A 27,679-nucleotide genomic window follows, 5' to 3' on the forward strand; every position below is an offset into this window, starting at 1 on the left:
TACTCTCAGAAAGGAACGTACTCCATGCACACTTGTAACATGACTGTTCGTAGAAACATAGAGAAGTGACAGCAGAAAAAGACCAAGTCTGCCCTTCTTTTGTATGTGTGTGTGTGTGGGGGGGGAGGGGGGGGGGGTTTGTTTGTGTTTTTTTTGTAAAATTTTTTGTCTGAGTATAGATCTATGTTTGTCCCAAGCATGTTTGAAACTATGTACTGTGGACTGGCTCACTACCTCTGCTGGAAGTTTATTCCCGGCATCAACTACTCTTTCTGAGGTTCATTTTGACCTTTCCTCCAGTTAGTTGGAGGGCCTGTCCCCGTGTCGGTCCTGTCCCCGTGTCGGTCCTGTCCCCGTGTCGGTCCTGTCCCCGTGTCGGTCCTGTCCCCGTGTCGGTCCTGTCCCCGTGTTGGTCCTGTCCCCGTGTGGGTCCTGTCCCCGTGTGGGTCCTGTCCCCGTGTCGGTCCTGTCCCCGTGTCGGTCCTGTCCCCGTGTCGGTCCTGTCCCCGTGTCGGTCCTGTCCCCGTGTCGGCCCTGTCCCTGTGTCGGTCCTGTCCCCGTGTTGGTCCTGTCCCCGTGTTCTTGATTTTGGATTTGTGTTGAAAATCCCGCCTTCCTGAACCTTATCCACCCCCTTCATGTATTTAAAGGTTTCTTTCTTTCTTTCTTTTTTTCTCCCCCCCCTCCCACTTTCTTTTTCTTTCTTTCTTTCTCCCCCCCTTTCTTTTTTTCTCCCCCCCTCCCACTTTCTTTTTCTTTCTTTCTTTCTTTCTTTCTCCCCCCCTTTCTTTTTTTCTCCCCCCCTCCCACTTTCTTTTTCTCTTTCTTTCTTTCTTTCTTTCTTTCTTTCTTTCTTTCTTTCTTTCTTTCTCTCTCCTTCTCTTTTCTCTAGGAGTATTGGTCATCCATAGTGAAAAGTCTTTGTGCATTGTTAGTGAGAGGCGGCCTAACTCTCATCCTTCAATTAAACGGCATAGTTGTCTTAGTATCCATACGATATCATTTAGGGAGAAAGCCCCCCATTGTCTCCTTTAACTGTAGGGGACTGAATATCCCCGAAAAGAGCGTAGTTCTGCTTCGTAGACTTACAAAAGCCCTCAAATAGTTTTCTTACAAGAAACCCACTTTTGCGCAAAACCATATTCCCAGAATGATACACAAGAATCTTCCCCAGGTTTTCCATGCTACCAACATGACTTCTAAAACGAAGGGAGTCTCTTTGCTCCAAGTGACGGATCCAGGAGGAAGATATCTATTTCTTAAAGGCACTTCATCAGGTCGCCGGGCACACTGGATAATGTATATTTTCCGAATAATTCGATAAATTGAAATGCTCCTCCTCTGGTTGTATTATGTTGGGTGGAGACATTAGTGTAGCTCTGGATCCACTGACAGATGCCTCCACTGGAACTTCTAATGTACAATTTAGGGTTCTTAAAGGAACTAAAGCCTTTCTACGCTCATTGACATTGATTGATACGTGGAGAACGTTACATCCCGAGGATAAGGATTACACCTCCTACTCGCCCCACATAACAAACACTCTTCGACAGATTATGTTTTCTTGACACAGCGCGACTTACCGGATTTACAGGCAGCTAATATTGGCATCCAGTCTACTTCGGATCATTCCCTTGTTTCCATAAGCCTGACCCCAGTTACTCTTCATTCCAGGAAAACCTTTAACTGGCGTTTGAATCCCACTTTACTGACGGATTTAGGGACCCAGCAGCATATAATGAGAGAGATCGACGACTTTTTCTCTGTGAACTCTACGGTAGATGTTGCTCCCGTGATGATCTGGGAAGCACATAAATGCACATGGAGGGGTGAATGTATAAAACTGGGCACCAGGCGTAAGAGAGAAAGAGAACAACAGATATTTCTAATAAAATTGCATCTCTAGAAGCGCAACATAAATACTCTGTGACAGGAGTCACTTTGGGTGGGGGGCCCATGGAACACAGCTCACTTTAGGTGGGGGGGCCATGGAACACAGCTCACTTTAGGTGGGGGGCCCATGGAACACAGCCCACTTTTGGTGGGGGGCCCATGGAACACAGCTCACTTTAGGTGGGGGGCCCATGGAACACAGCCCACTTTTGGTGGGGGGCCCATGGAACACAGCTCACTTTAGGTGGGGGGCCCATGGAACACAGCTCACTTTGAGTGGGGGGCCCATGGAACACAGCTCACTTTGGGTGGGGGGCCCATGGAACACAGCTCACTTTGGGTGGGGGGCCCATGGAACACAGCTCACTTTAGGTGGGGGGCCCATGGAACACAGCTCACTTTGGGTGGGGGGCCCATGGAACACAGCTCACTTTGGGTGGGGGGCCCATGGAACACAGCTCACTTTAGGTGGGGGGCCCATGGAACACAGCTCACTTTGGGTGGGGGGCCCATGGAACACAGCTCACTTTGGGTGGGGGGCCCATGGAACACAGCTCACTTTAGGTGGGGGGCCCATGGAACACAGCTCACTTTGGGTGGGGGGCCCATGGAACACAGCTCACTTTGGGTGGGGGGCCCATGGAACACAGCTCACTTTAGGTGGGGGGCCCATGGAACACAGCTCACTTTGGGTGGGGGGCCCATGGAACACAGCTCACTTTGGGTGGGGGGCCCATGGAACACAGCTCACTTTGGGTGGGGGGCCCATGGAACACAGCTCACTTTGGGTGGGGGGCCCATGGAACACAGCTCACTTTAGGTGGGGGGCCCATGGAACACAGCTCACTTTGGGTGGGGGGCCCATGGAACACAGCTCACTTTGGGTGGGGGGCCCATGGAACACAGCTCACTTTGGAGAGGTGGGGAGACCCCTGTCTCAGCTCCCCATATCCCTCTTATGTGTAAGTCACCCTGTGCCTGTTAGGGGTACGGTTCCGTTACGTACTCATTGGCACTCCAGGTGGCGATGGAACTTAAAGATGCGCGGAAACTCCTTCAACAAGTTTTAGATGTGAATGCAAAACATATCTTGTTTTTACACAAAGGCATATATTATGAATACGGAGACAAGAGTGGAAAATTTCTTGCCAGGGCCTTACAAGACATTCAGTTGGCTGACCATATTCACGGCATTAGGAACCAGGATGGTAAAATGGAACAAGCCACGGAATGTATCGCTAAACAGGTGCAAGCATTCTATTCACAATTATAGAATCTTCCGGCACAACTCAAACCTTCTGTTTTACAAGGTACTAGGGCAGGGGCGTCCCTAGGGTTGGTGTCACCCGGTGCGGTAACGCTTGGTGACACCCCCTCCCACGATCCCCGCAGGATGGCTCGGATCTGCGGATTGAGCATAATGGATCGGAGTCTGATCCATTATGCTCCCCAAGTTGTAAACCAAGTCGACGATCCTGCGGGGATCGTCGACTTGCTTTACAACTTACCTTTTTGTGGAGTGGGTCAGGTGTCACCCCGTGCGGTTGGTGTCACCCGGTGCGGGCCACACCCCCCGCATCTGCCTCGGGACACCCCTGTACTAGGGAACATATCTTCAGAGAATAGTTACTTAATAGTAAAATGCCTTCCCTGAATGCTGAGGAGGTTGAAGATTTGGAACAACCTATATCTGAGGAAGAACTATTACAGGCTATTAACCCCTCACCTACCGGGCACTTCTACCCCCTTCCTGCCTACCGGGCACTGTCACCCCCTTCCTGCCTACCAGGCACTTCTACCCCCTTCCTGCCTACAGGGCACTTCTACCCCCTTCCTGCCCACCGGGCACTTCTACCCCCTTCCTGCCTACAGGGCACTTCTACCCCCTTCCTGCCTACCGGGCACTGTCACCCCCTTCCTGCCTACCAGGCACTTCTACCCCCTTCCTGCCTACAGGGCACTTCTACCCCCTTCCTGCCCACCGGGCACTTCTACCCCCTTCCTGCCTACAGGGCACTTCTACCCCCTTCCTGCCTACCGGGCACTTCTACCCCCTTCCTGCCTACCGGGCACTGTCACCCCCTTCCTGCCTACCAGGCACTTCTACCCCCTTCCTGCCCAGGCCAATTTCCAGCTTTCAGCACTGTCGCACTCTGAAAGACAATTGCGCGGTCATGCAACACTGCACCCACATGACATTTTTATCATTGTTTTTAGACAGATAAAGCTTTCTTTTGGTGGTATTTAATCACCTCGGGGTTTTTATGTTTTGCTAAACAAACCAAAAACAATTGAAAAGTTAGAAAAAAAACATTTTCTTAGTTTCTGTTATCAAATTTTGTAAATGAGTAATTTTTCTCCTTCATTGATGTGCGCTAATGAGGCTGCACTGATGGGCACTGATGAGGAGGCACTGATAGGTGGCACTGATGGGCATTGACAGGCATCACTGGTGGGCATTGACAGACATCAGTGATGGGCACTGATGAGGAGGCACTGGTAGGTGGCACTGATGGGCATTGCCAGGCATCACTGGTGGGCATTGACAGACATCAGTGATGGGCACTGATGAGGAGGCACTGGTAGGTGGCACTGATGGGCATTGCCAGGCATCACTGGTGGGCATTGACAGACATCAGTGATGGGCACTGATGAGGAGGCACTGGTAGGTGGCACTGATGGGCATTGCCAGGCATCACTGGTGGGCATTGACAGACATCAGTGATGGGCACTGATGAGGAGGCACTGGTAGGTGGCACTGATGGGCAGCTAATATTGGCATCCAGTCTACTTCGGATCATTCCCTTGTTTCCATAAGCCTGACCCCAGTTACTCTTCATTCCAGGAAAACCTTTATCTGGCATTTGATTCCCACTTTACTGACGGATTTAGGGACCCAGCAGCATATAATGAGAGAGATCGACGACTTTTTCTCTGTGAACTCTACAGGTGGCACTGATGGGCACTGAAAAGCAGTACTCATATATGGCAGTAATAGGTGGCACTGATAGAAGGCACTGATAGGCGGCACTGATGGGTATTGTTAGGCAGCACTGACTTGCACTGATAGGTGGCACTGATAGGTATTGTTAGGCAGCACTGATAGGTATTGTTAGGCAGCACTGACGGGCACTGAAAGGCAGCACTGACTGGCACTGAAAGGTAGCACTGATTGGCAGCACTCATAGGGGGCACTGACTGTCACTGATAGGTGGCACTGATGTGTATTGTTAGGCAGCACTGATAGGTATTGTTAGGCAGCACTGACGGGCACTGAAAGGCAGCACTGACTGGCACTGAAAGGTAGCACTGATTGGCAGCACTCATAGGGGGCACTGACTGTCACTGATAGGTGGCACTAAAAGGCAGCTCAGATGGGCACTGATATGTAGCATTGATGTGCACTGGTAGGAACTGATATGTGGCATTGATGTACACTAATGGGCACTGACAGGTGGCACTGATGGGGCTACACTGATCATCATTACCCTGATGATCAGTGTAGATGTCCCCTCTGAGTAATGCCAATTACCGGCTCTCCTCTCCTCTCCTCTCCTCTCGAGCTGTCAGCGTGAGGACTGCCGATAACTGGCATTTCCTTATTTACATGCGATCGCTGTGATTGGACACAGATGATCACATGACAGAGCCGACGTCATCGGCTCTTTCCTCTGATCGGTGATCCGCTGTGTCCCAGGAGTGTGCACACGGTGTTAGGGTGGGAGGATGTCATATGACGTCCTCCCAGAACGAGAGAACTGCCGCCCGTCTGTCATGTCATTATATGGCGGGTGGGAGGCGGTTAAAGCACTGAAGTCCGGGTCCTGATGGATTCACAGCCCAATATTATAAAACGTTTCAGCAAAGTTTGAAGGCACCGCTTTTATGGGCTTTCAATTCCCTCAGCGAACCTCAGGATATTCCCAACTCATTCTGCTCAGCACACATTACAGGAATCCCCGAACCAAAGAAGGATGTGGCTGAATGCACCAGCTACAGGCCAATCTCACTTCTAAATACAGACTTAACATCGTTAGCAAAAATCTTGGCCAACCGTAAGACCCCTTTTGTCTGAACTAATAGGTCTCAGCAAGTAGGTTTTATGCCTGGCAGGGAAGCCAGAGACATCAAAGCTGTAAATTGGGTACACAGGATGAGATTGGATACAGTCGAGGGTCTTCTCCTGTCCACGGATGAGGAGAAGGCCTTGGAGTGGCATAGGACTGTAAGTTCGCTACTTGTAGACACGTTGGCCTGGACTCTAAAATGACTCTTGGATCTCCTCTCTTTACCGCAATCCATCTGCCCAAATAACCGGTAGTAATATCTCATGGTACAAGACAAGGCTGCCCATTATCACCTTTGCTTTTTATTTCAACCTTGGAGCCCTTTATACGCACGGTGAATCTTGATGCCTCCATATGTGGCCATGTAGTTCAGAACAGAGAAGTCAAAGTTGCAGCTTACGCTGATGACCTTCTTTTTTTGTTAACTAGAACCCGTACATCTGTTCCTAATCTGTTGGCAGTTTTTCACGACTTTGGGCAGGGGTAAAAATTTTGAGTCCAGACCTACTAGCCAGGCACAAACCTTACTCGTGTCCCCCAAGGTGGTGTAGAGTGGGCCTCGTGTCCCCCAAGGCGGTGTAGAGCGGGCCTCATGTCCCCCAAGGAGGTGTAGAGCAGGCCTCGTGTCCCCCAAGGCGGTGGAGAGCGGGCCTCGTGTCCCCCAAGGCGGTGGAGAGCGGGCCTCGTGTCCCCCAAGGCAGTGTAGAGCGGGCCTCGTGTCCCCCAAGGCAGTGTAGAGCGGGCCTCGTGTCCCCCAAAGAGGTGTAGAGTGGGGCTCGTGTCCCCCAAGGAGGTGTAGAGCGGGCCTCGTGTCCCCCAAGGCAGTGGAGAGCGGGCCTCTTGTCCCCCAAAGAGGTGTAGAGCAGGCCTTGTGTTCCCCAAGGCGGTGGAGAGCAAGCCTCTTGTCCCCCAAGGAGGTGTAGAGCACGCCTCGTGTCCCCCAAAGCAGTGTAGAGCGGGCCTCGTGTCCCCCAAGATGGTGTAGAGCGGGCCTCGTGTACCCCAAGGAGGTGTAGAGCGGGCCTCGTGTCCCCCAAGGAGGTGTAGAGCGGGCCTTGTGTCCCCCAAGGAGGTGTAGAGCGGGCCTCTTGTCCCCCAAGGAGGTGTAGAACGGGCCTCATGTCCCCCAAGGCGGTGTAGAGCGGGCCTCTTGTCCCCCAAGGAGGTGTAGAATGGGCCTCTTGTCCCCCAAGGAGGTGTAGAATGGGCCTCATGTCCCCCAAGGCGGTGGAGAGCGGGCCTCGTGTCCCCCAAGGCGGTGGAGAGCGGGCCTCGTGTCCCCCAAGGCGGTGGAGAGCGGGCCTCGTGTCCCCCAAGGCGGTGGAGAGGGTGTTTCCTCTCAGTGTAGGAGAGCGGACCTCTCCTGCATGTGTCCCCTCAGAGGCGCTGCCACTGTAACGGCGATGCCGCAGAAACCAGAAGTTGTAAAGCGGAACTCGGCTTCACAATGAGGCTTGGAGCGCACGTGCAGTCGCTCCATGCTTCTTCATCTGTGCTTGCCGCTCCCCACAAAGGAATTTCTCCTCGCATTTGGCGAGCGGCTTTTTCAAGCTCTGACTTTGGGTATACAGTATATCCAATCTAAAAATAAATTACCATAAATCTGAAGCCCTGAATATCTCACTCCCATCTCAAAAACTAGCTGAAATTCAACTCATCTGTCCTTTCAAATGGGACGTTAAGGCTTGAAAATATCTAGGAGTGGATTACGGGTCATACCAGAAAAGTGTTTGAATGTAATTTCCCGTTCCTGCCAACCTCTGTGGAACGAGATCCCCAACGATGGACATTTAATAATTTCTCCTGGTTTGGGAGAGCCTCCATCATAAAAATGAATATTCTACCACGCATATTATATACGACGCACGCTCTTCCCATCCGGACACCTTCCAGTTTTTTTAAAACCCAACAATCTCATCAAACTAAATTTGTGTGGTCATATAGGAAACCACGTATCGCCTTTCATTTGATCACTAAATCAAAATCTACTGGAGGTATGGGACTTCCAAACTTTAAGCAGTATTACTATCACGTACCTGGTGATGGAGGCCAGTGGAGAGAGGGCTTCCCTTGTGGCTAAGTTCCGGAGTGGGACAGCGGGAGTCAGGCCCAAAGTTGCACAGGTCACCTGTAGGAGTGCAGGTTGGTGGTCCACTCAGAAGCACAGCTGGTGCACGGAGATAGGTCTGCAGACAGGAGGCGCCTGTGCGTGGTATGCAAGCCCTTCCGGGATTTAGATGTTTTCTGGGTAGTCGGTTCAAGCCAAGGTCAGGTACCAGGTGGGAATCAGAGCAGACGTAGTCAGATGGGATAGCCGAGGTCATACATAGAGGAGAGAGAGATGGAGTGTCCATAAGCCCAGCCGAGGTCAGATCTGCGGTAAGGCAGAGTAGACAGGTCCAGGAGCAAGCCGAATCGGTATCAAGAAATCACAGGTCACAATCACAGGAACCAGGAACAGGGCACGGGGAGCTAGAGATCATCCAGCAACCAAAGGAAGTGATGAGCCTCTTTATAAAGGCCGCCTGGCACCAAACTGAGGCTGATGTGTGCATCTGCGGCCATGCAGGGTACTGGCAGAAATGCCAGATCTTCCAGAACTTCTGCCGTGGACAGGACCCTGACAATTACCATGCTGTCCACACGGCCAGAACAATTGACTGGAACTGCCACTCGGATTTGAAAGATTGGGTCAATTTGGAAAGCTCTTTTTCATCTGTCCCATTGCAGTTTGCCCCATGGATACCATTGGCGAAATGTCCTAGGCCGCTCCTTCACCATCCTCTCATAGGAGCTACCTTACAAACCTTTCACCGTGTTATCTCGAGCACTGATCTCTCCTCATCACCTAGTCCTCTCAGCCCTCTAATTAGCAATCCAGATCAGAGGCGTCACTAGGGTTGGTGTCACCCGGTGCAGTAACACGTGGCGTCAGCCCGGTCCCGGGCTCTGTGTTGGGAGATGGAAGGATGTCCTGTGCAGGGACCGGCCAGTGATGTGTGAGGCAGAGGGGTGGGCTCTGGGTGGGGTCATTACCATTCATGGACTAACATGTAGAGTAGGAGCTGTCCAATCAGAGGACAGGGGCGGGCTCCGTTCTGGTGTATGGGAGACAGGCTGGGTGTGAATTGGCCTGCAGCAGCCGTTGTGTCGGGGATTGGACACTGTGATGGAAGTCAATTTGGGTGGGGGGCCCATGGAACACAGCTCACTTTGGGTGGGGGCCCATGGAATACAGCTCACTTTGGGTGGGGGGTGAAGGAATTAGCCTTTCAGCATTACCATACCGCCATATTGTCTCTTGACCTGAGATCTGCCATTTTAAGATAAGAATCCATTTTGAGATTTATGTCAGTACTTAAAGATGAATTTGTGTTTTAAGACTGTTTCTTACTTTCGATAAGAGTCTGAGGTTCCTCTTTTCCCTTCAGATGTAACTTCCTTTTTTCCTCTACCGAGCACAAGACTGAAAGTCTGCGGTGGGCTTTTTCCTGTTGCAAGAGTATTAATAAACTATAGCCAGCGCTAAAAGGGAAGTTGTCTACTTTCTATATTAATGTTTGACGCATATAATAATAATTAACATAAATGCTAAATGATTGGGCATTACTGGCGTATATAATATTCTGATTGGTCAATGCATACCTGTCAATTGATTGGTTCTTATATTTCCATGTATTGTTTTAAGTTTCATATATAAGTTTGAACACGGAAGAATAAATTCAGTTCCTTCTGAGATACCACCTTGTGTCTGTGTGCAATTTCCTGTGTCTCAAAGGGAACTCCGGGCCTGTAGACAGACATTGATCAGGGCCAGGGGACTGACGGGAGTCGGTAGCTACAGGAAGGAACGAGAGGAGCCAATTCCTTTCAATTGGGGGCTCGTGTCCGGGATGAGATAATCATCCTTTTCGGTAAGTAAGATTTTTTGTCATTCTGTCAATTAGTCTGTCTTGCCGGAAAGGCTCTGATTAAAATCTCATGCCCTTAGGTAGCACTGGGCTTCGCGTCTTAAGACGCCAGTGGCCAGGCGCAAAGTGCTGTGGGAAGCACAAGGTCTTTTGGAAAAGACTAGAGGCAGTTTTGGGAACTGCACAGTCTCTTATGAGAAGAGACTGGGAAAGAGTTTCTCTGAGAAGAAACCAGGAAAAGTCCGGGGTTGATCAATTCTGTCCTGCAACTCTTTGCTTTTCTTCCTATCGCATAGAAGTATAAGATAATTTGTTTGTGTGACACAAGTGCCCAGTTGGTAAGTGTATGGGCCAGCGGTTACTGAAGGTATTGTCAACTTCCGTTGTAAGACGCACCACCCCTTTAGCTAGGCCTTATTGGCTGATGACCTAGAGAAGGTGATAGCATGGTGACACGGAGTTGGGTGCCTATGTAAATGTCTTGTTCAAATTGTGTTGTAGGCTTATTGTTAGAAAAGTGGGAGTTAGTCAGAGTCAGGATATTATTAGAAGTATTGTATATCCAGGTTATAATCTCCACTTTTGGTCAACCACTAGAGAAAGACCCAATAAATATCTTAAGTCCAGACATTTTTATAAAGTAAATTGTCATTTGGAAGTTGACCCCTGTTTTTTGGGACAGCCTATAGGACAGATTTGTAACACAGACCTTTGTAAGTGTAAAAATGGGAAGTGGTCAAAGTAAGGATAAACTCCCTCCCCCAAATGTTGGTGAGACATGTAAAGATTATGTAGCCCGTATCTGTGGGACAGATTACTATCTAGTTAACCCCTGGGTGGATAAATTAGCAGACTGGAGTGAATTCATGGGAAGTGTTGACCCGTTCCCCCGTGATGGGAGCAATGATATTTTGCATATGGATATGATTAGGGGTCTCTGTCTGGGGGATAAACAGGCTTTCCCATGGTATAAGGGAGATCCTGTGTGGGATCAGAAATACATGACCAAAGGTGGACAAAATTGGTTAGAATTTGCCCCTCTCTGGTTTCATAGACAAACTGGGAAACAAAATAAAGCCAAAGCTAGAAATGTAGATGCCACTAAAATACATGCATTAGAGTCAGAAATAGACAGACCCACACACCCTCTCATGCCATTCCCTCCCCCATATGTCCCATCTGTCCCACAGCCCACAAAACTTTATCCATCTCTTACTGAAGAAGATATTGATTTTTTAGCCGGACATTATGCAGTCCAACACCCCACTGCACCTCCAGCACCACCAGCACCAACACTTCCACAGACCCCTCAAATACCTAGTGCTGTTCACATTTCTACCACACAGCCTAGTACAGTTCAAACACCCGCGCCCTCCCAGGGTGTGGTTCAAAGTCCTACCACACAGGGAGCGACAGGGGGAATAGCTGTTTCTTCAACTACTGAAGCAGATGACTCACTTGTTGATGAATCCGCTAGTTCAGGCTCTCTGCTGTTCAGAGCAGCTAATAGTCTAGGTATAGTGGACATGCTAAGTCCATCACACACACGCCATAATACCCAATATGGTATTGATTCCAATACACAACAGATGCCTTCATGACAATAGGAGACAATCTATTAAAGAAACCCATTGAGATAGAAGACATAAATAGGATTGTCAAACATTGTCCAAGACCCACTGTTTCTTCAACGGCTACTGTGAGCTATTTGAAGAAAGCATGTAAAGGTAGAAATTACACACAAGAGGATATGCGCCTTATCCTCGATGGAATATTGGGACAAACTTCCCCCTGGAATTGGGGTAATGTTGGGACCATATCCATCCTAGAAGCAGGCGACATTACGGCCACAAATTATAAATTAAACACAGAAGATGGTAGGGACAATATGTGGAGAGAGGTCTCAGAAGAAATGGAACGAGCTTTCCAATCTAGATCCTCCCTCCCTACCGCAGTAGCCTGCAAGCAAAAGTCAGGAGAAACTGTGTTAGATTTTTGGAAAAGATTTAATGAGACATGGACACAAGAGGCAGGACTGACATTGCAAGACACCATGCATAGTCTACTGATTCAGACTTTCCTGTCCAATCTAAAACCCAGTGTCATGTTAACTGTAAAACAGATGATTTCTGAATGGCCCACTTGTACCAGAGAACAATTTCAATTGAAATTGACTGAGAAAGATGCTGCCGGATGTCTAGAGATACCCAAGGCGGTGGCCACTCATTTTCAGGAAGATCCCTTTCCCCACACAATCCCACCGTACAAGAGAAGGGGGGGTTTCAATAACCGAGGCAGAGGCCGGTTTAGGGGAAGAGGGAGGAATAATAGGGGACGGGACACGGGTTGTTTTAACTGTGGGGCTGAGGATCATTGGAGAAATCAATGTCCATATGAAACTCAGGACCACGCCCAGCATAGCCCCTCCCCAGGCCAACCACAAAGGGACCTCCCACAGCAGAATGTGAGGTTTCCTATCTCTTGGCAGACACAATCACAAAATAAATGAAGGTGCCCAGAAGGTGGTATCCCAGCATTCCCGCTTGTCTCTCACTCTTATAAGGAACAACCCCTTGTATCCTTGCATATACAGGGCAAATTAACCCCATTCTTGTTGGACTCAGGCGCGACTCGTTCGAGTCTGAGTGAGGATTATTATAAGGGAGAGGTAATGAATGCTGAACCTTCCATGGGAATAAATGGGATACTGACCAAGACTTATAAAACACCGCCTCTTCCAATTTTTGACCCCATACAGGGAATCACTCTGCTAGATCACTCATTCAGAATCATACCCAATTGTCCAGTTAATTTGTTAGGGAGAGACCTCATGGGAGAGTTGAACATCAACTTGAAATCCACAAGGAGAGGTGGTATTGTGGCTCACTCTGCCAAAATGCCAATCATCCCTGCCATGACAATGATTACTAAAGAAGACCCCTCATTTCCTGCTGGAACAATTAATGACAAAGTTTGGGCAAAAAGTACCTTGGATGTGGGATCCATTTCCTGCACTCCATATAAGGCCACACTGAAGCCATGGGCTCAACCTGTGTTTCACAAACAATACCCTTTGTCAAAAGAAAAGGAGGAAGGAATAGCGCCCATGGTGGAACACTTTCTCAAGGAAGGAGTCCTTGAAGAGGTGATTTCACCATACAACAGCCCAATAAATCCAGTTAAGAAGCCGGACGGCTCTTACAGATTTGTGCAGGACCTGAGGGCCATTAATGATCTTGTGATTCCCATTGCCCCAATAGTGCCTGATGTACCAACACTCATTTCCTCCATCCCAGCTGATGCTGAGTTTTTCACAGTGATTGATCTGACAAATGCATTTTTTTCAATCCCTGTTGCCAAGGAGACACGCCCAATTTTTGCGTTTCATTACAGGAGAAAGACCCTTACTTGGTGTAAATTACCGCAAGGGTATGTAGATTCGCCTGTGGTCTACTCTGTTGTCCTCCAGGCTACCTTAAAGCCATGGACTCCTTGCCATGGTTCAGTATTGGTTCAATACGCAGATGATTTGCTTCTCTGTAGTGTTAATCGGGCAGCCAGCCAAGGGGATAGTGTAGATCTCATGAACTGGTTATGTGAATGTGGTCATAAAGTGTCTAAGAAAAAGCTACAATGGTGTCAGAAAACTGTTGAATACCTTGGTTTTGTTCTCACAAAAGGTGAAAGGAAAGTCAGCCACAAAAGAGCTGCGGCTCTTATGGGTCTGCCCCGCCCATTGACCAAGAAAGACATGCTCACCTTTCTTGGTATGATTGGTTACTGCCGCCAATGGATACCTGACTGTTCCTACTATGACAACATTTTGAGACAAGCCACAGGTTCAGAAATGTCAGATCTTGTGAAATGGTCAGATGATATGTGCAATGCTTTTGTGTATCTGAAAAATGCTATGGTAATAGCCCCTGGTCTTGGTCTGCCCGCATATAATCAAATGTTTCATCTGTATGCTAGGGAAAATTGTAAAACTATGGCAGGGGTCCTGGCCCAGGAGCATGGAGGAAAACTCCGCCCTGTTGCTTTTTTCTCAAAAATGGTTCCAGTACAGGTCCAAGGCATGCCTGCGTGTCTCAGAGCACTAGCATCAAGCGCTATGGTGGTCCAAATGGCTACGTCACTCACTCTGGGACATGAGACCACCTTACATACCACCCACAATGTGTCTATTCTACTCAAGAATATACATACCCAACACATGTCAGCCCAGAGACTTAGTGGATATGAGGTTATACTGTTGTCAAACCCTAAGTTAAGAATAAAATATACCTCTCCCACTTCAGGTCCAGCTCCAATTTTAAATGCCTTATTAGGCTTAAAGGGAGAGCAGGATGAAGTTGTTCCACAGCATGATTGCCTGGAATTGATTCATCAGGACACCTCCCCAAGACAGGATATGTCTTCTGTGGCTCTTCCAGAGGCACAGAATGTTTTTGTAGATGGCTCTTGCTCGAGACCCACTGACACTGTTTACCATGCAGGATATGCGGTGGTGCAGTTGCCAGATAAAGTACTTGAAGCAAAACCCATCCCATACCAGTCAGCTCAGGCCGCTGAGCTGATAGCCCTTACAAGAGCATGTCAGCTTTTTGAGGGTCAGGATGTAAATATTTACACAGATTCCAGATATGCGTTTGGCGTGTGCCACGATTTTGGAATAATTTGGGAAAAGAGAGGATTTATTGCAGCAGATGGAAAATCCATCTCACATTCATCTCTGGTGAAGGCTTTACTCAAAGCCATACAACTGCCAAGATCCCTTGCTATCCTACACTGTAGGGCACACACAAATGAACAAACTGATATTGCAAAGGGAAATGCTTTAGCTGACAAAGTAGCAAAAGAGGCGGCCCTTACCCAGCCTGCCATGATCCAAATGCCAATGCTCACCCCTGAAATGCCACTGTTGGATCAAACATTGCAGGATTTACAGACATATGCTACCTCCGAAGATATTAAGCAGTGGAATGCAGCTGGTGTGACCAAAGATCCACAAACTGGACTTTGTGTCACAGAGGGGAGACCATGCATTCCAAAGGCCAGTGCACCTCTGTTCATCTCACAGTATCATGGAGTAGGTCACAGGGGATGGCAGGTTACATGTGAACTGCTGGATAATGATTTTTTCATTCCTGGCCTTCCCTCTTTGGTAAAATCATATGTGTCTAGATGCATTACATGCATAAGGAATAACCCAAACAATCCTCACAAGGCAAGACATGAACACCTGACATACCCATCAACACCTTTTACTCACCTACAGGTAGATTTTACACACATGCCAAAGGAAGGAAAAAGACAAGAATATCTTTTGGTAATTGTGGACATGTTTAGCCGCTGGGTAGAAAGCTTTGTAACCACAAAAGAAGATGCCCAAACTGTAGTGAGGATCCTTACACGGGAAATTATTCCCAGGTGGGGATGTCCACTCCAGATTAATTCTGACAACGGTCCAGCATTTGTGGCCAAGGTATGTCAGGATTTGGTGAAAACACTCAAAATTGAGTGGAAGTTTCACATTCCTTACCACCCTCAGAGCTCAGGTATAGTGGAAAGGATGAATAGGACCCTCAAGGATAAAATTAGGAAGGCTACTGGAGGTACCTTTGCAAACTGGAAGAAAATACTGCCTGCAGTCTTGGCAGAGGTAAGGATGACTCCTTCTAAAAAGACAGGTTACTCCCCCTTTGAGGTTCTAATGGGTAGGCCCTTTCCCACTCCCTGGGCTAGACAGCCACTCATGGTAGAAAGAGGGGATTTGGAATTGATTCAGGAGGAATATGTGAGAAAACTTATTGAAACTTTGGACAAGGTTGAAAGAAATGTTGCTCGCACCTTTCCTCTTTCTTCACAGGAACCAACTCACTCTTTCCAAGTCGGGGACCGTGTGGTGATACAAGCCCTCCATAGGAATCGGAAGCAAGAGTATCCCTTTGGGCCCCCCACTTCTGTGATCGCTGTCACCAGGACCGCTGTCCTGACTGAGGATTCCAAGGCCTGGATCCATGCCAGCCGTGTAAAAAGGGTGAACCAAGCCCCTAAGAAGCAAGACAAAGGCAAAGACACAGATACAGAAGAAGAAAAAGGAAGTGAAGCCGGTGTAAAAGTCTTTGAAGAAGATGACCTTTCTGATGCTCTCACAGAACTCTGGGCAGACATTTTGCTTCCTCATACTAGCAGCCCTGACTGTGTTCCTCCCAGTATGGACAATAACTAACTGTATTTATCACCCAGATGATTATGGAGTGATTAAGAGTATATGTAATACCTCCATACAAGCTAGTGACCCAGATAATGCAGAACCAGTGCACACACAAAACCATAGTACACAACATTCTAGTGTCAGAAAGAAACGAAGTCTAACCCGCACTAAGAGAAGGATGAGAAGAATGTCCTTTGTACAAGATAAGGGATGGGGGTTACAGGAAACACCAGTCTTGACTACTGAGGATGTAAATCAGACCATAGTGTTTACTCTGACTAAAAACCAGGTGTTTGACCCGACTAAAGTTACTTATGATATTGGACCTTATAATGTGTACATGTGTGGGAGGAATAAGCCCTGTGGTTACTGGGAGAATATATGGTGGACAACAGACCCTCATAAATGGGAGACCCAATCAGCTAGAATTCCCCTAGAGGACATAGGCACCTATCAAAGAATCTCTATAGCAAAAGGCCAAGGGAATATCATTTTCACAATAAGGAACCCACAGGTCAGAGATAGTGGGGAATATAGGTTGGGAATAACTGTGTCAGGAACAGACCCCTGGGCCAACCTCATATTACAGGTAAAACCCTCCCCAAGAGTCCATGTCAATACCATAGACAATTCATTCCCCAAAGTTAGGAATCGACTGGATAATGAGGTGACAGGAGTAGTGATGCAATCAGAAGACAGATTAAGCATTGAAACTGGTTACTCTGACAAAAATGAATGGATTGAATGGGTGAGATGGACCACTAAAAGTAAGGGACAGGGAGACTGTGTTTCATGTGCCAATCCCCGCCCCCTACTTGCCACAGTTCCTTTGTTAGAAGAAGAAACTAATATGTCCTGCCTAATTAGAATGTATAAAGATAACATCACTGAGAAGGAATGTTCTGATTTTGTTAAGAAGTTCCCTGTTACCGGATTACGAAATTTACCTTTGGCCTCTAAACCGGTACCAGGAAATTTCACCTGCTTTGAACATGATGATGCTAAGGGTAAAGCTTTAGGTACATCCCCACCTAATTACTGTGTTAAGACCATCCGCACCTCCGCAGAAGGCTACCGGAAGGAATGGTTTCAGGACCACCGGCAGCAACTGTCAGATGTGTGGTGGCTGTGTGGAGATATGAGACTCAGAGCCAGACTCCCCAACAGATGGAAGGGAAGCTGTGCTCTGACCCATCTTCTCATGCCTTTCTTTATGATCAAAGTAGAAGATGGGATAAGAAGCTTGCCCATCTTGGAAAAATCCAGATCTAGAAGGTATAAAAGAAATGCACCCCGTGGTTCCTTTGATAATAGAGTTTACATAGATGCTATAGGTGTACCAAGAGGAGTCCCTGATGAGTTTAAAGCTCAGGACCAGATTGCTGCAGGGTTTGCCTCTATTGCTATATGGGTACAGCCTAACAAAAATGTGGATTGGATTAATTACATTTATTATAATCAACAAAGGTTTGTTAACTATACTAGAGATGCTCTAAAGGGGGTCTCTGCCCAACTTGATGCAACATCCCTTACTGCTTGGCAAAACCGCATTGCTCTTGATATGTTATTAGCTGAGAAAGGAGGAGTATGTAAAATGTTTGGTTCCTACTGCTGTACTTTTATTCCCAATAACACCGCTCCTGATGGAAGCATTACTAGAGCCCTTCAAGGCCTCCAAATGTTGTCTGAAGAATTGGCTGAAAACTCAGGAGTAGAAAATCCACTAGCTGGTTTTTTTGAAAATTGGTTTGGTAGATGGGGAACTCTGATGAAAACTATGCTGATTTCTATAGTAATGGCTGCTGCAGTATTAACTCTGTGTGGTTGCTGTTGTATCCCCTGCATCCGAGGTTTAATGCAGAAACTTATTGACTCCACCATTACTAGAACCATGTGGAATCAGTGTCTTGATAAAGGACCTACTAAGGGCCCCAGGTACCAACCTGTAAAAAAGGTGTAAGGTCACGTGCGTGACCTAAGAGGGGGTTTGAAGGAATTAGCCTTTCAGCATTACCATACCGCCATATTGTCTCTTGACCTGAGATCTGCCATTTTAAGATAAGAATCCATTTTGAGATTTATGTCAGTACTTAAAGATGAATTTGTGTTTTAAGACTGTTTCTTACTTTCGATAAGAGTCTGAGGTTCCTCTTTTCCCTTCAGATGTAACTTCCTTTTTTCCTCTACCGAGCACAAGACTGAAAGTCTGCGGTGGGCTTTTTCCTGTTGCAAGAGTATTAATAAACTATAGCCAGCGCTAAAAGGGAAGTTGTCTACTTTCTATATTAATGTTTGACGCATATAATAATAATTAACATAAATGCTAAATGATTGGGCATTACTGGCGTATATAATATTCTGATTGGTCAATGCATACCTGTCAATTGATTGGTTCTTATATTTCCATGTATTGTTTTAAGTTTCATATATAAGTTTGAACACGGAAGAATAAATTCAGTTCCTTCTGAGATACCACCTTGTGTCTGTGTGCAATTTCCTGTGTCTCAAAGGGAACTCCGGGCCTGTAGACAGACATTGATCAGGGCCAGGGGACTGACGGGAGTCGGTAGCTACAGGAAGGAACGAGAGGAGCCAATTCCTTTCAGGGGGGCCCATGGAACACAGCTCACTTTGGGTGGGGGGCCCATGGAACACAGCTCACTTTGGGTGGGGGGCCCATGGAACACAGCTCACTTTGGGTGGGAGGCCCATGGAACACAGCTCACTTTGGGTGGGGGGCCCATGGAACACAGCTTACTTTGGAGAGGTGGGGAGACCCCTGTCTCAGCTCCCCATATCCCTCTTATGTGTAAGTCACCCTGTGCCTGTTAGGGGTACAGGGTGATCTGTCCTAATATTGGGGGGGGGGGGTTGTGGATTGTTTGGTGCCATGTGGTTGCATCCCATTGTTCTATTGTGTGTCTTGCTTGGGAGCAAACTATTATGGGATGTATGTGTTTGTGTATTGGCTTGGTGGGGGGGGGGGGGTGTCTCCAGCAGCCCTCCCTTCTGATGGGACTGTCTGTTGATGTGTCTCTGGTTACTAAATGTAGATTGCCCAGCTTTGTGTCATTATGCAGGGAGGGGGGATTGCCCCACCCTGTGTCATTATGCAGGGAGGGGGGATTGCCCCGCCCTGTGTCATTATGCAGGGAGGGGGAATTGCCCTGCCTTGTGTCATTATGCAGGGAGGGGGGCTTGCCCCGCCCTGTGTCATTATGCAGGGAGGGGGGATTGCCCTGCCCTGTGTCATTATGCAGGGAGGGGGGATTGCCCCGTCCTGTGTCATTATGCAGGGAAGGGGGATTGTCCCGCCCTGTGTCATTATGCAGGGAAGGGGGATTGTCCCGCCCTGTGTCATTATGCAGGGAAGGGGGATTGTCCCGCCCTGTGTCATTATGCAGGGAAGGGGGATTGTCCCGCCCTGTGTCATTATGCAGGGAGGGGGGATTGTCCCACCCTGTGTCATTATGCAGGGAGGGGGGATTGTCCCCTGAGTGTATATATCTTGTATCTGTGTTCAAATAAAGTAGTCTACTCTGGTTTACGTCAGGACTGGTGTCATCTAGTCCTGTATGGTCTCTGTGGTGTCTGTGGTCGGTGTTCGGACGGGGAAGCGGTATTCTAAAGGAAGTACCCAAAAGCAGTCGGGTTCAGTCCGTTACAGACACCCTTCCCCCCCTGGGACCTGACATCTCACCCCCTGCATGGCATGGCTGTTCCTGGGGCTGCAGGAGGGATGAGGAGCCCCAGTACCCGGGTGGGCGACACTCCGCTCGGATGAATGACACCCTCTTCTGTTCATTTTGGTGTCACCCCCTGTGATGGTGTCACCCCACACCCCCCTAGCGACACCACTGATCCAGATTTCCTCCCTGGAGCTGGAGCATAAATTTCTTCCAACTGCAACATTGGTTACACCCCTTTTAGACACCCATTGCTTTCCGAAAGGTATACTTATAACTAGGGCCTTAATGATGGCGGACCTGCAGATGGAAGCGTTTCCTTTATGGACCAATCCACACATCTATAGTTATCATATAGACATAAATATCATTTTAACAGACCATTAACGCCATTCGAATCTGTTTTGTTGAAATGCAAGGATGTTAGTAACACCACTTCTCTTTCTTACTCCTGGTTACAGCAGGGACGTGACCTGACCACGGACAGATCTAAGGAACAACGGACAAAGGCATTGCACACTGATATCTCGGATCAACCGTGGCTTAGAGCCTGCATACTAACACACAAATGTTCCTCTAGAATCCAGGAAACTTCATAGAAGGTCTTGACCCCGCTGGTATATGACTCCCGATAAGTTTAGTCGCCTTTCCCCGCTACCTCTGCTACTTGCTGGAGGTGTAAACGAGCACGTGGTCCAATGTTCCACATGTGGTGGGAATGCCCGGCCATTGAACAGCACTGGACGAGGGTTACAAGTATAATAGTTGAAATTACTGATACCCAGATCGATCTTACCCCTGAATGTTGTCTCCTACAAGTTAACCGCTGAAAAAGTATAAACACTCCTTCGTGAAACACATGCTGCGAAAACGCTGATCCCCATCCATTGGAAATCCAACTCTGAACCTTCAATTAGGGATTGGATAGATGAGATCTATGAGATGGAGGGGTCTATTGCCATGGTACACGACCTTACCACCAGATTTCATGAGACGTGGACACCATGGTACACGACCTTTCCACCAGATTTCATGAGACGTGGACACCATGGTACACGACCTTACCCCCAGATTTCATGTGACGTGGACACCATGGTACACGACCTTACCGCAAGATTTCATGAGACGTAGACACCATGGTACATGACCTTACCCCCAGATTTCATGAGACGTGGACACCATGGTACACGACCTTACCCCCAGATTTCATGAGACGTAGACACCATGGTACATGACCTTACCCCCAGATTTCATGAGACGTAGACACCATGGTACACGACCTTACCACCAGATTTCATGAGACGTGGACACCATGGTACACGACCTTACCCCCAGATTTCATGAGACGTGGACACCATGGTACACGACCTTACCACCAGATTTCATGAGACGTGGACACCATGGTACACGACCTTACCACCAGATTTCATGAGACGTAGACACCATGGTACACGACCTTACCCCCAGATTTCATGTGACGTGGACACCATGGTACACGACCTTACCACCAGATTTCATGAGACGTGGACACCATGGTACACGACCTTACCACCAGATTTCATGAGACGTGGACACCATGGTACACGACCTTACCCCCAGATTTCATGAGACGTGGACACCATGGTACATGACCTTACCACCAGATTTCATGAGACGTAGACACCATGGTACACGACCTTACCAACAAATTTCATGAGACGTGGACACCATGGTACACGACCTTACCCCCAGATTTCATGAGACGTGGACACCATGGTACACGACCTTACCACCAGATTTCATGAGACGTGGACACCATGGTACACGACCTTACCGCAAGATTTCATGAGACGTGGACACCATGGTACACGACCTTTCCACCAGATTTCATGAGACGTAGACACCATGGTACACGACCTTACCCCCAGATTTCATGTGACGTGGACACCATGGTACACGACCTTACCACCAGATTTCATGAGACGTGGACACCATGGTACACGACCTTACCACCAGATTTCATGAGACGTGGACACCATGGTACACGACCTTACCCCCAGATTTCATGAGACGTGGACACCATGGTACATGACCTTACCACCAGATTTCATGAGACGTAGACACCATGGTACACGACCTTACCAACAAATTTCATGAGACGTGGACACCATGGTACACGACCTTACCCCCAGATTTCATGAGACGTGGACACCATGGTACACGACCTTACCACCAGATTTCATGAGACGTGGACACCATGGTACACGACCTTACCGCAAGATTTCATGAGACGTGGACACCATGGTACACGACCTTTCCACCAGATTTCATGAGACGTAGACACCATGGTACACGACCTTACCCCCAGATTTCATGTGACGTGGACACCATGGTACACGACCTTACCACCAGATTTCATGAGACATGGACACCATGGTACACGACCTTACCACCAGATTTCATGAGACGTGGACACCATGGTACACGACCTTACCACCAGATTTCATGAGACGTGGACACCATGGTACACGACCTTACCACCAGATTTCATGAGACGTAGACACCATGGTACATGACCTTACCAACAAATTTCATGAGACGTGGACACCATGGTACATGACCTTACCACAAGATTTCATGAGACGTGGACACCATGGTACACGACCTTTCCACCAGATTTCATGAGACGTAGACACCATGGTACACGACCTTACCCCCAGATTTCATGTGACGTGGACACCATGATACACGACCTTACCACCAGATTTCATGAGACGTAGACACCATGGTACATGACCTTACCAACAAATTTCATGAGACTTGGACACCATGGTACATGACCTTACCGCAAGATTTCATGAGACGTGGACACCATGGTACACGACCTTTCCACCAGATTTCATGAGACGTAGACACCATGGTACATGACCTTACCCCCAGATTTCATGTGACGTGGACACCATGGTACACGACCTTACCACCAGATTTCATGTGACGTGGACACCATGGTACACGACCTTACCACCAGATTTCATGAGACGTGGACACCATGGTACACGACCTTACCCCCAGATTTCATGAGACGTGGACACCATGGTACACGACCTTACCACCAGATTTCATGAGACGTGGACACCATGGTACACGACCTTACCCCCAGATTTCATGAGACGTGGACACCATGGTACATGACCTTACCACCAGATTTCATGAGACGTAGACACCATGGTACACGACCTTACCAACAAATTTCATGAGACGTGGACACCATGGTACACGACCTTACCCCCAGATTTCATGAGACGTGGACACCATGGTACACGACCTTACCACCAGATTTCATGAGACGTGGACACCATGGTACACGACCTTACCGCAAGATTTCATGAGACGTGGACACCATGGTACACGACCTTTCCACCAGATTTCATGAGACGTAGACACCATGGTACACGACCTTACCCCCAGATTTCATGAGACGTGGACACCATGGTACATGACCTTACCCCCAGATTTCATGTGACGTGGACACCATGGTACACGACCTTACCACCAGATTTCATGAGACGTGGACACCATGGTACACGACCTTACCACCAGATTTCATGAGACGTGGACACCATGGTACACGACCTTACCACCAGATTTCATGAGACGTGGACACCATGGTACACGACCTTACCCCCAGATTTCATGAGACGTGGACACCATGGTACACGACCTTACCACCAGATTTCATGAGACGTGGACACCATGGTACACGACCTTACCCCCAGATTTCATGAGACGTGGACACCATGGTACACGACCTTACCACCAGATTTCATGAGACGTAGACACCATGGTACACGACCTTACCAACAAATTTCATGAGACGTGGACACCATGGTACACGACCTTACCCCCAGATTTCATGAGACGTGGACACCATGGTACACGACCTTACCACCAGATTTCATGAGACGTGGACACCATGGTACACGACCTTACCCCCAGATTTCATGAGACGTGGACACCATGGTACACGACCTTACCCCCAGATTTCATGAGACGTGAACACCATGGTACACGACCTTACCACCAGATTTCATGAGACGTAGACACCATGGTACACGACCTTACCACCAGATTTCATGAGACGTAGACACCATGGTACATGACCTTACCAACAAATTTCATGAGACGTGGACACCATGGTACACGACCTTACCCCCAGATTTCATGAGACGTGGACACCATGGTACACGACCTTACCACCAGATTTCATGAGACGTAGACACCATGGTACACGACCTTACCAACAAATTTCATGAGACGTGGACACCATGATACACGACCTTACCAACAAATTTCATGAGACGTGGACACCGTGGTACACAACCTTACCCCCAGATTTCATGAGACATGGACACCATGGTACACGACCTTACCCCGAGATTTCATAAGACGTGGACACCATGGTACACGACTTTACCCCCAGATTTCATGAGACATGGACACCATGGTACACGACCTTACCACCAGATTTCATGAGACGTGGACACCATGGTACACGACTTTACCCCCAGATTTCATGAGACATGGACACCATGGTACACGACCTTACCCCCAGATTTCATGAGACGTGGACACCATGGTACACGACCTTACCCCCAGATTTCATGAGACGTGGACACCATGGTACACAACGTTACCCCCAGATTTCATGAGACGTGGACACCATGGTACACAACGTTGCCCCCAGATTTCATGAGACGTGGACACCATGGTACACGACCTTACCCCCAGATTTCATGAGACGTGGACACCATGGTACACAACGTTGCCCCCAGATTTCATGAGACGTGGACACCATGGTACATGTTTAAATTATCTGTGGATTATTCAGCTATTTTGCAGAGATGAATATGTTAATATCTGGCTGAAGACATCTGTTCACACGGGGCTCTCCTGGATGACCAGATACTTGCTGTCTCCCCCTACCTCTCTGTCTGTTCTCTGTTATTCCCCCCCATTTTTTTTCTTTCTCCTTCCTCTATATAGGGGAATCAGGACCTCCTTCCTCCCCCCAGTGACCCCACTAGTGATAGGATCTATATAGAGGAATCAGGACCTCCTTCCTCCTGCCGGTGACCCCTCTAGTGATAGGATCTATATAGAGGAATCAGGACCTCCTTCCTCCTGCCGGTGACCCCTCTAGTGATAGGATCTATATAGAGGAATCAGGACCTCCTTCCTCCTGCCGGTGACCCCTCTAGTGATAGGATCTATATAGAGGAATCAGGACCTCCTTCCTCCTGCCGGTGACCCCTCTAGTGATAGGATCTATATAGAGGAATTGAGGAATCAGGACCTCCTTCCTCCTGCCGGTGACCCCTCTAGTGATAGGATCTATATAGAGGAATCAGGACCTCCTTCCTCCTGCCGGTGACCCCTCTAGTGATATAAAGATCTATATAGAGGAATCAGGACCTCCTTCCTCCTGCCGGTGACCCCTCTAGTGATAGATCTATATAGAGGAATCAGGACCTCCTTCCTCCTGCCAGTGACCCCTCTAGTGATATAAAGATCTATATAGAGAAATCAGGACCTCCTTCCTCCTGCCGGTGACCCCTCTAGTGATAGGATCTATATAGAGGAATCGGGACCTCCTTCCTCCTGCCGGTGACCCCTCTAGTGATAGGATCTATATAGAGGAATCAGGACCTCCTTCCTCCCCCCAGTGACCCCACTAGTGATAGGATCTATATAGAGGAATCAGGACCTCCTTCCTCCTGCCGGTGACCCCTCTAGTGATAGGATCTATATAGAGGAATCAGGACCTCCTTCCTCCTGCCGGTGACCCCTCTAGTGATAGATCTATATAGAGGAATCGAGGAATCAGGACCTCCTTCCTCCTGCCGGTGACCCCTCTAGTGATAGGATCTATATAGAGGAATCGAGGAATCAGGACCTCCTTCCTCCTGTCGGTGACCCCTCTAGTGATAGGATCTATATAGAGGAATCAGGACCTCCTTCCTCCTGCCGGTGACCCCTCTAGTGATAGGATCTATATAGAGGAATCAGGACCTCCTTCCTCCTGCCGGTGACCCCTCTAGTGATAGGATCTATATAGAGGAATCAGGACCTCCTTCCTCCTGCCGGTGACCCCTCTAGTGATAGGATCTATATAGAGGAATCGAGGAATCAGGACCTCCTTCCTCCTGCCGGTGACCCCTCTAGTGATAGGATCTATATAGAGGAATCAGGACCTCCTTCCTCCTGCCGGTGACCCCTCTAGTGATATAAAGATCTATATAGAGGAATCAGGACCTCCTTCCTCCTGCCGGTGACCCCTCTAGTGATAGATCTATATAGAGGAATCAGGACCTCCTTCCTCCTGCCAGTGACCCCTCTAGTGATATAAAGATCTATATAGAGAAATCAGGACCTCCTTCCTCCTGCCGGTGACCCCTCTAGTGATATGATCTATATAGAGGAATCGGGACCTCCTTCCTCCTGCCGGTGACCCCTCTAGTGATAGGATCTATATAGAGGAATCAGGACCTCCTTCCTCCTGCCGGTGACCCCTCTCGTGATATAAAGATCTATACAGAGGAATCAGGACCTCCTTCCTCCCCCCGGTGACCCCTCTAGTGATATGATCTATATAGAGGAATCAGGACCTTCTTCCTCCCGCCGGTGACCCCTCTAGTGATAGGATCTATATAGAGGAATTGGGACCTCCTTCCTCCTGCCGGTGACCCCACTAATGATAGGATCTATATAGAGGAATCAGGACCTCCTTCCTCCTGCCGGTGACCCCTCTAGTGATATATAGATCTATATAGAGGAATCAGGACCTCCTTCCTCCTGCCGGTGACCCCTCTAGTGATAGGATCTATATAGAGGAATCGGGACCTCCTTCCTCCTGCCGGTGACCCCTCTAGTGATAGGATCTATATAGAGGAATCAGGACCTCCTTCCTCCTGCCGGTGACCCCTCTAGTGATATATAGATCTATATAGAGGAATCAGGACCTCCTTCCTCCTGCCGGTGACCCCTCTAGTGATAGGATCTATATAGAGGAATCGGGACCTCCTTCCTCCTGCCGGTGACCCCTCTAGTGATAGGATCTATATAGAGGAATCAGGACCTCCTTCCTCCTGCCGGTGACCCCTCTAGTGATATAAAGATCTATACAGAGGAATCAGGACCTCCTTCCTCCCCCCGGTGACCCCTCTAGTGATATGATCTATATAGAGGAATCAGGACCTCCTTCCTCCTGCCGGTGACCCCTCTAGTGATAGGATCTATATAGAGGAATCGGGACCTCCTTCCTCCTGCCGGTGACCCCACTAGTGATAGGATCTATATAGGGGAATCAGGACCTCCTTCCTCCTGCCGGTAACCCCTCTAGTGATAGGATCTATATAGAGGAATCAGGACCTCCTTCCTCCTGCCGGTGACCCCTCTAGTGATAGGATCTATATAGAGGAATCAGGACCTCCTTCCTCCTGCCGGTGACCCCTCTAGTGATATAAAGATCTATATAGAGGAATCAGGACCTCCTTCCTCCTGCCAGTGACCCCTCTAGTGATAGGATTTATATAGAGGAATCAGGACCTCCTTCCTCCTGCCGGTGACCCCTCTAGTGATAGGATTTATATAGAGGAATCAGGACCTCCTTCCTCCTGCCAGTGACCCCTCTAGTGATAGGATTTATATAGAGGAATCAGGACCTCCTTCCTCCTGCCAGTGACCATCCTAGAATTCTATTCGCTGTTCTCCAATCAACGCTCGGGTCCCTGTGACAAGGTACTCTGCCTCTGTAATTTGTATTTAGGAGAGACATGCTGAGCCCTTTCCACTGCCACCATTTTCCACTACCCTTTTTGGTAGCAGGACGGGGCCCCGCCAAGCACCTAGCACGGGCCCCATACATGC

The sequence above is a fragment of the Staurois parvus genome, unplaced genomic scaffold (genome assembly GCF_062004578.1).
Source record: "Staurois parvus isolate SC_StPar_1 unplaced genomic scaffold, SC_StPar_1.0 ptg001844l, whole genome shotgun sequence".
Lineage (NCBI taxonomy): Eukaryota > Metazoa > Chordata > Amphibia > Anura > Ranidae > Staurois > Staurois parvus.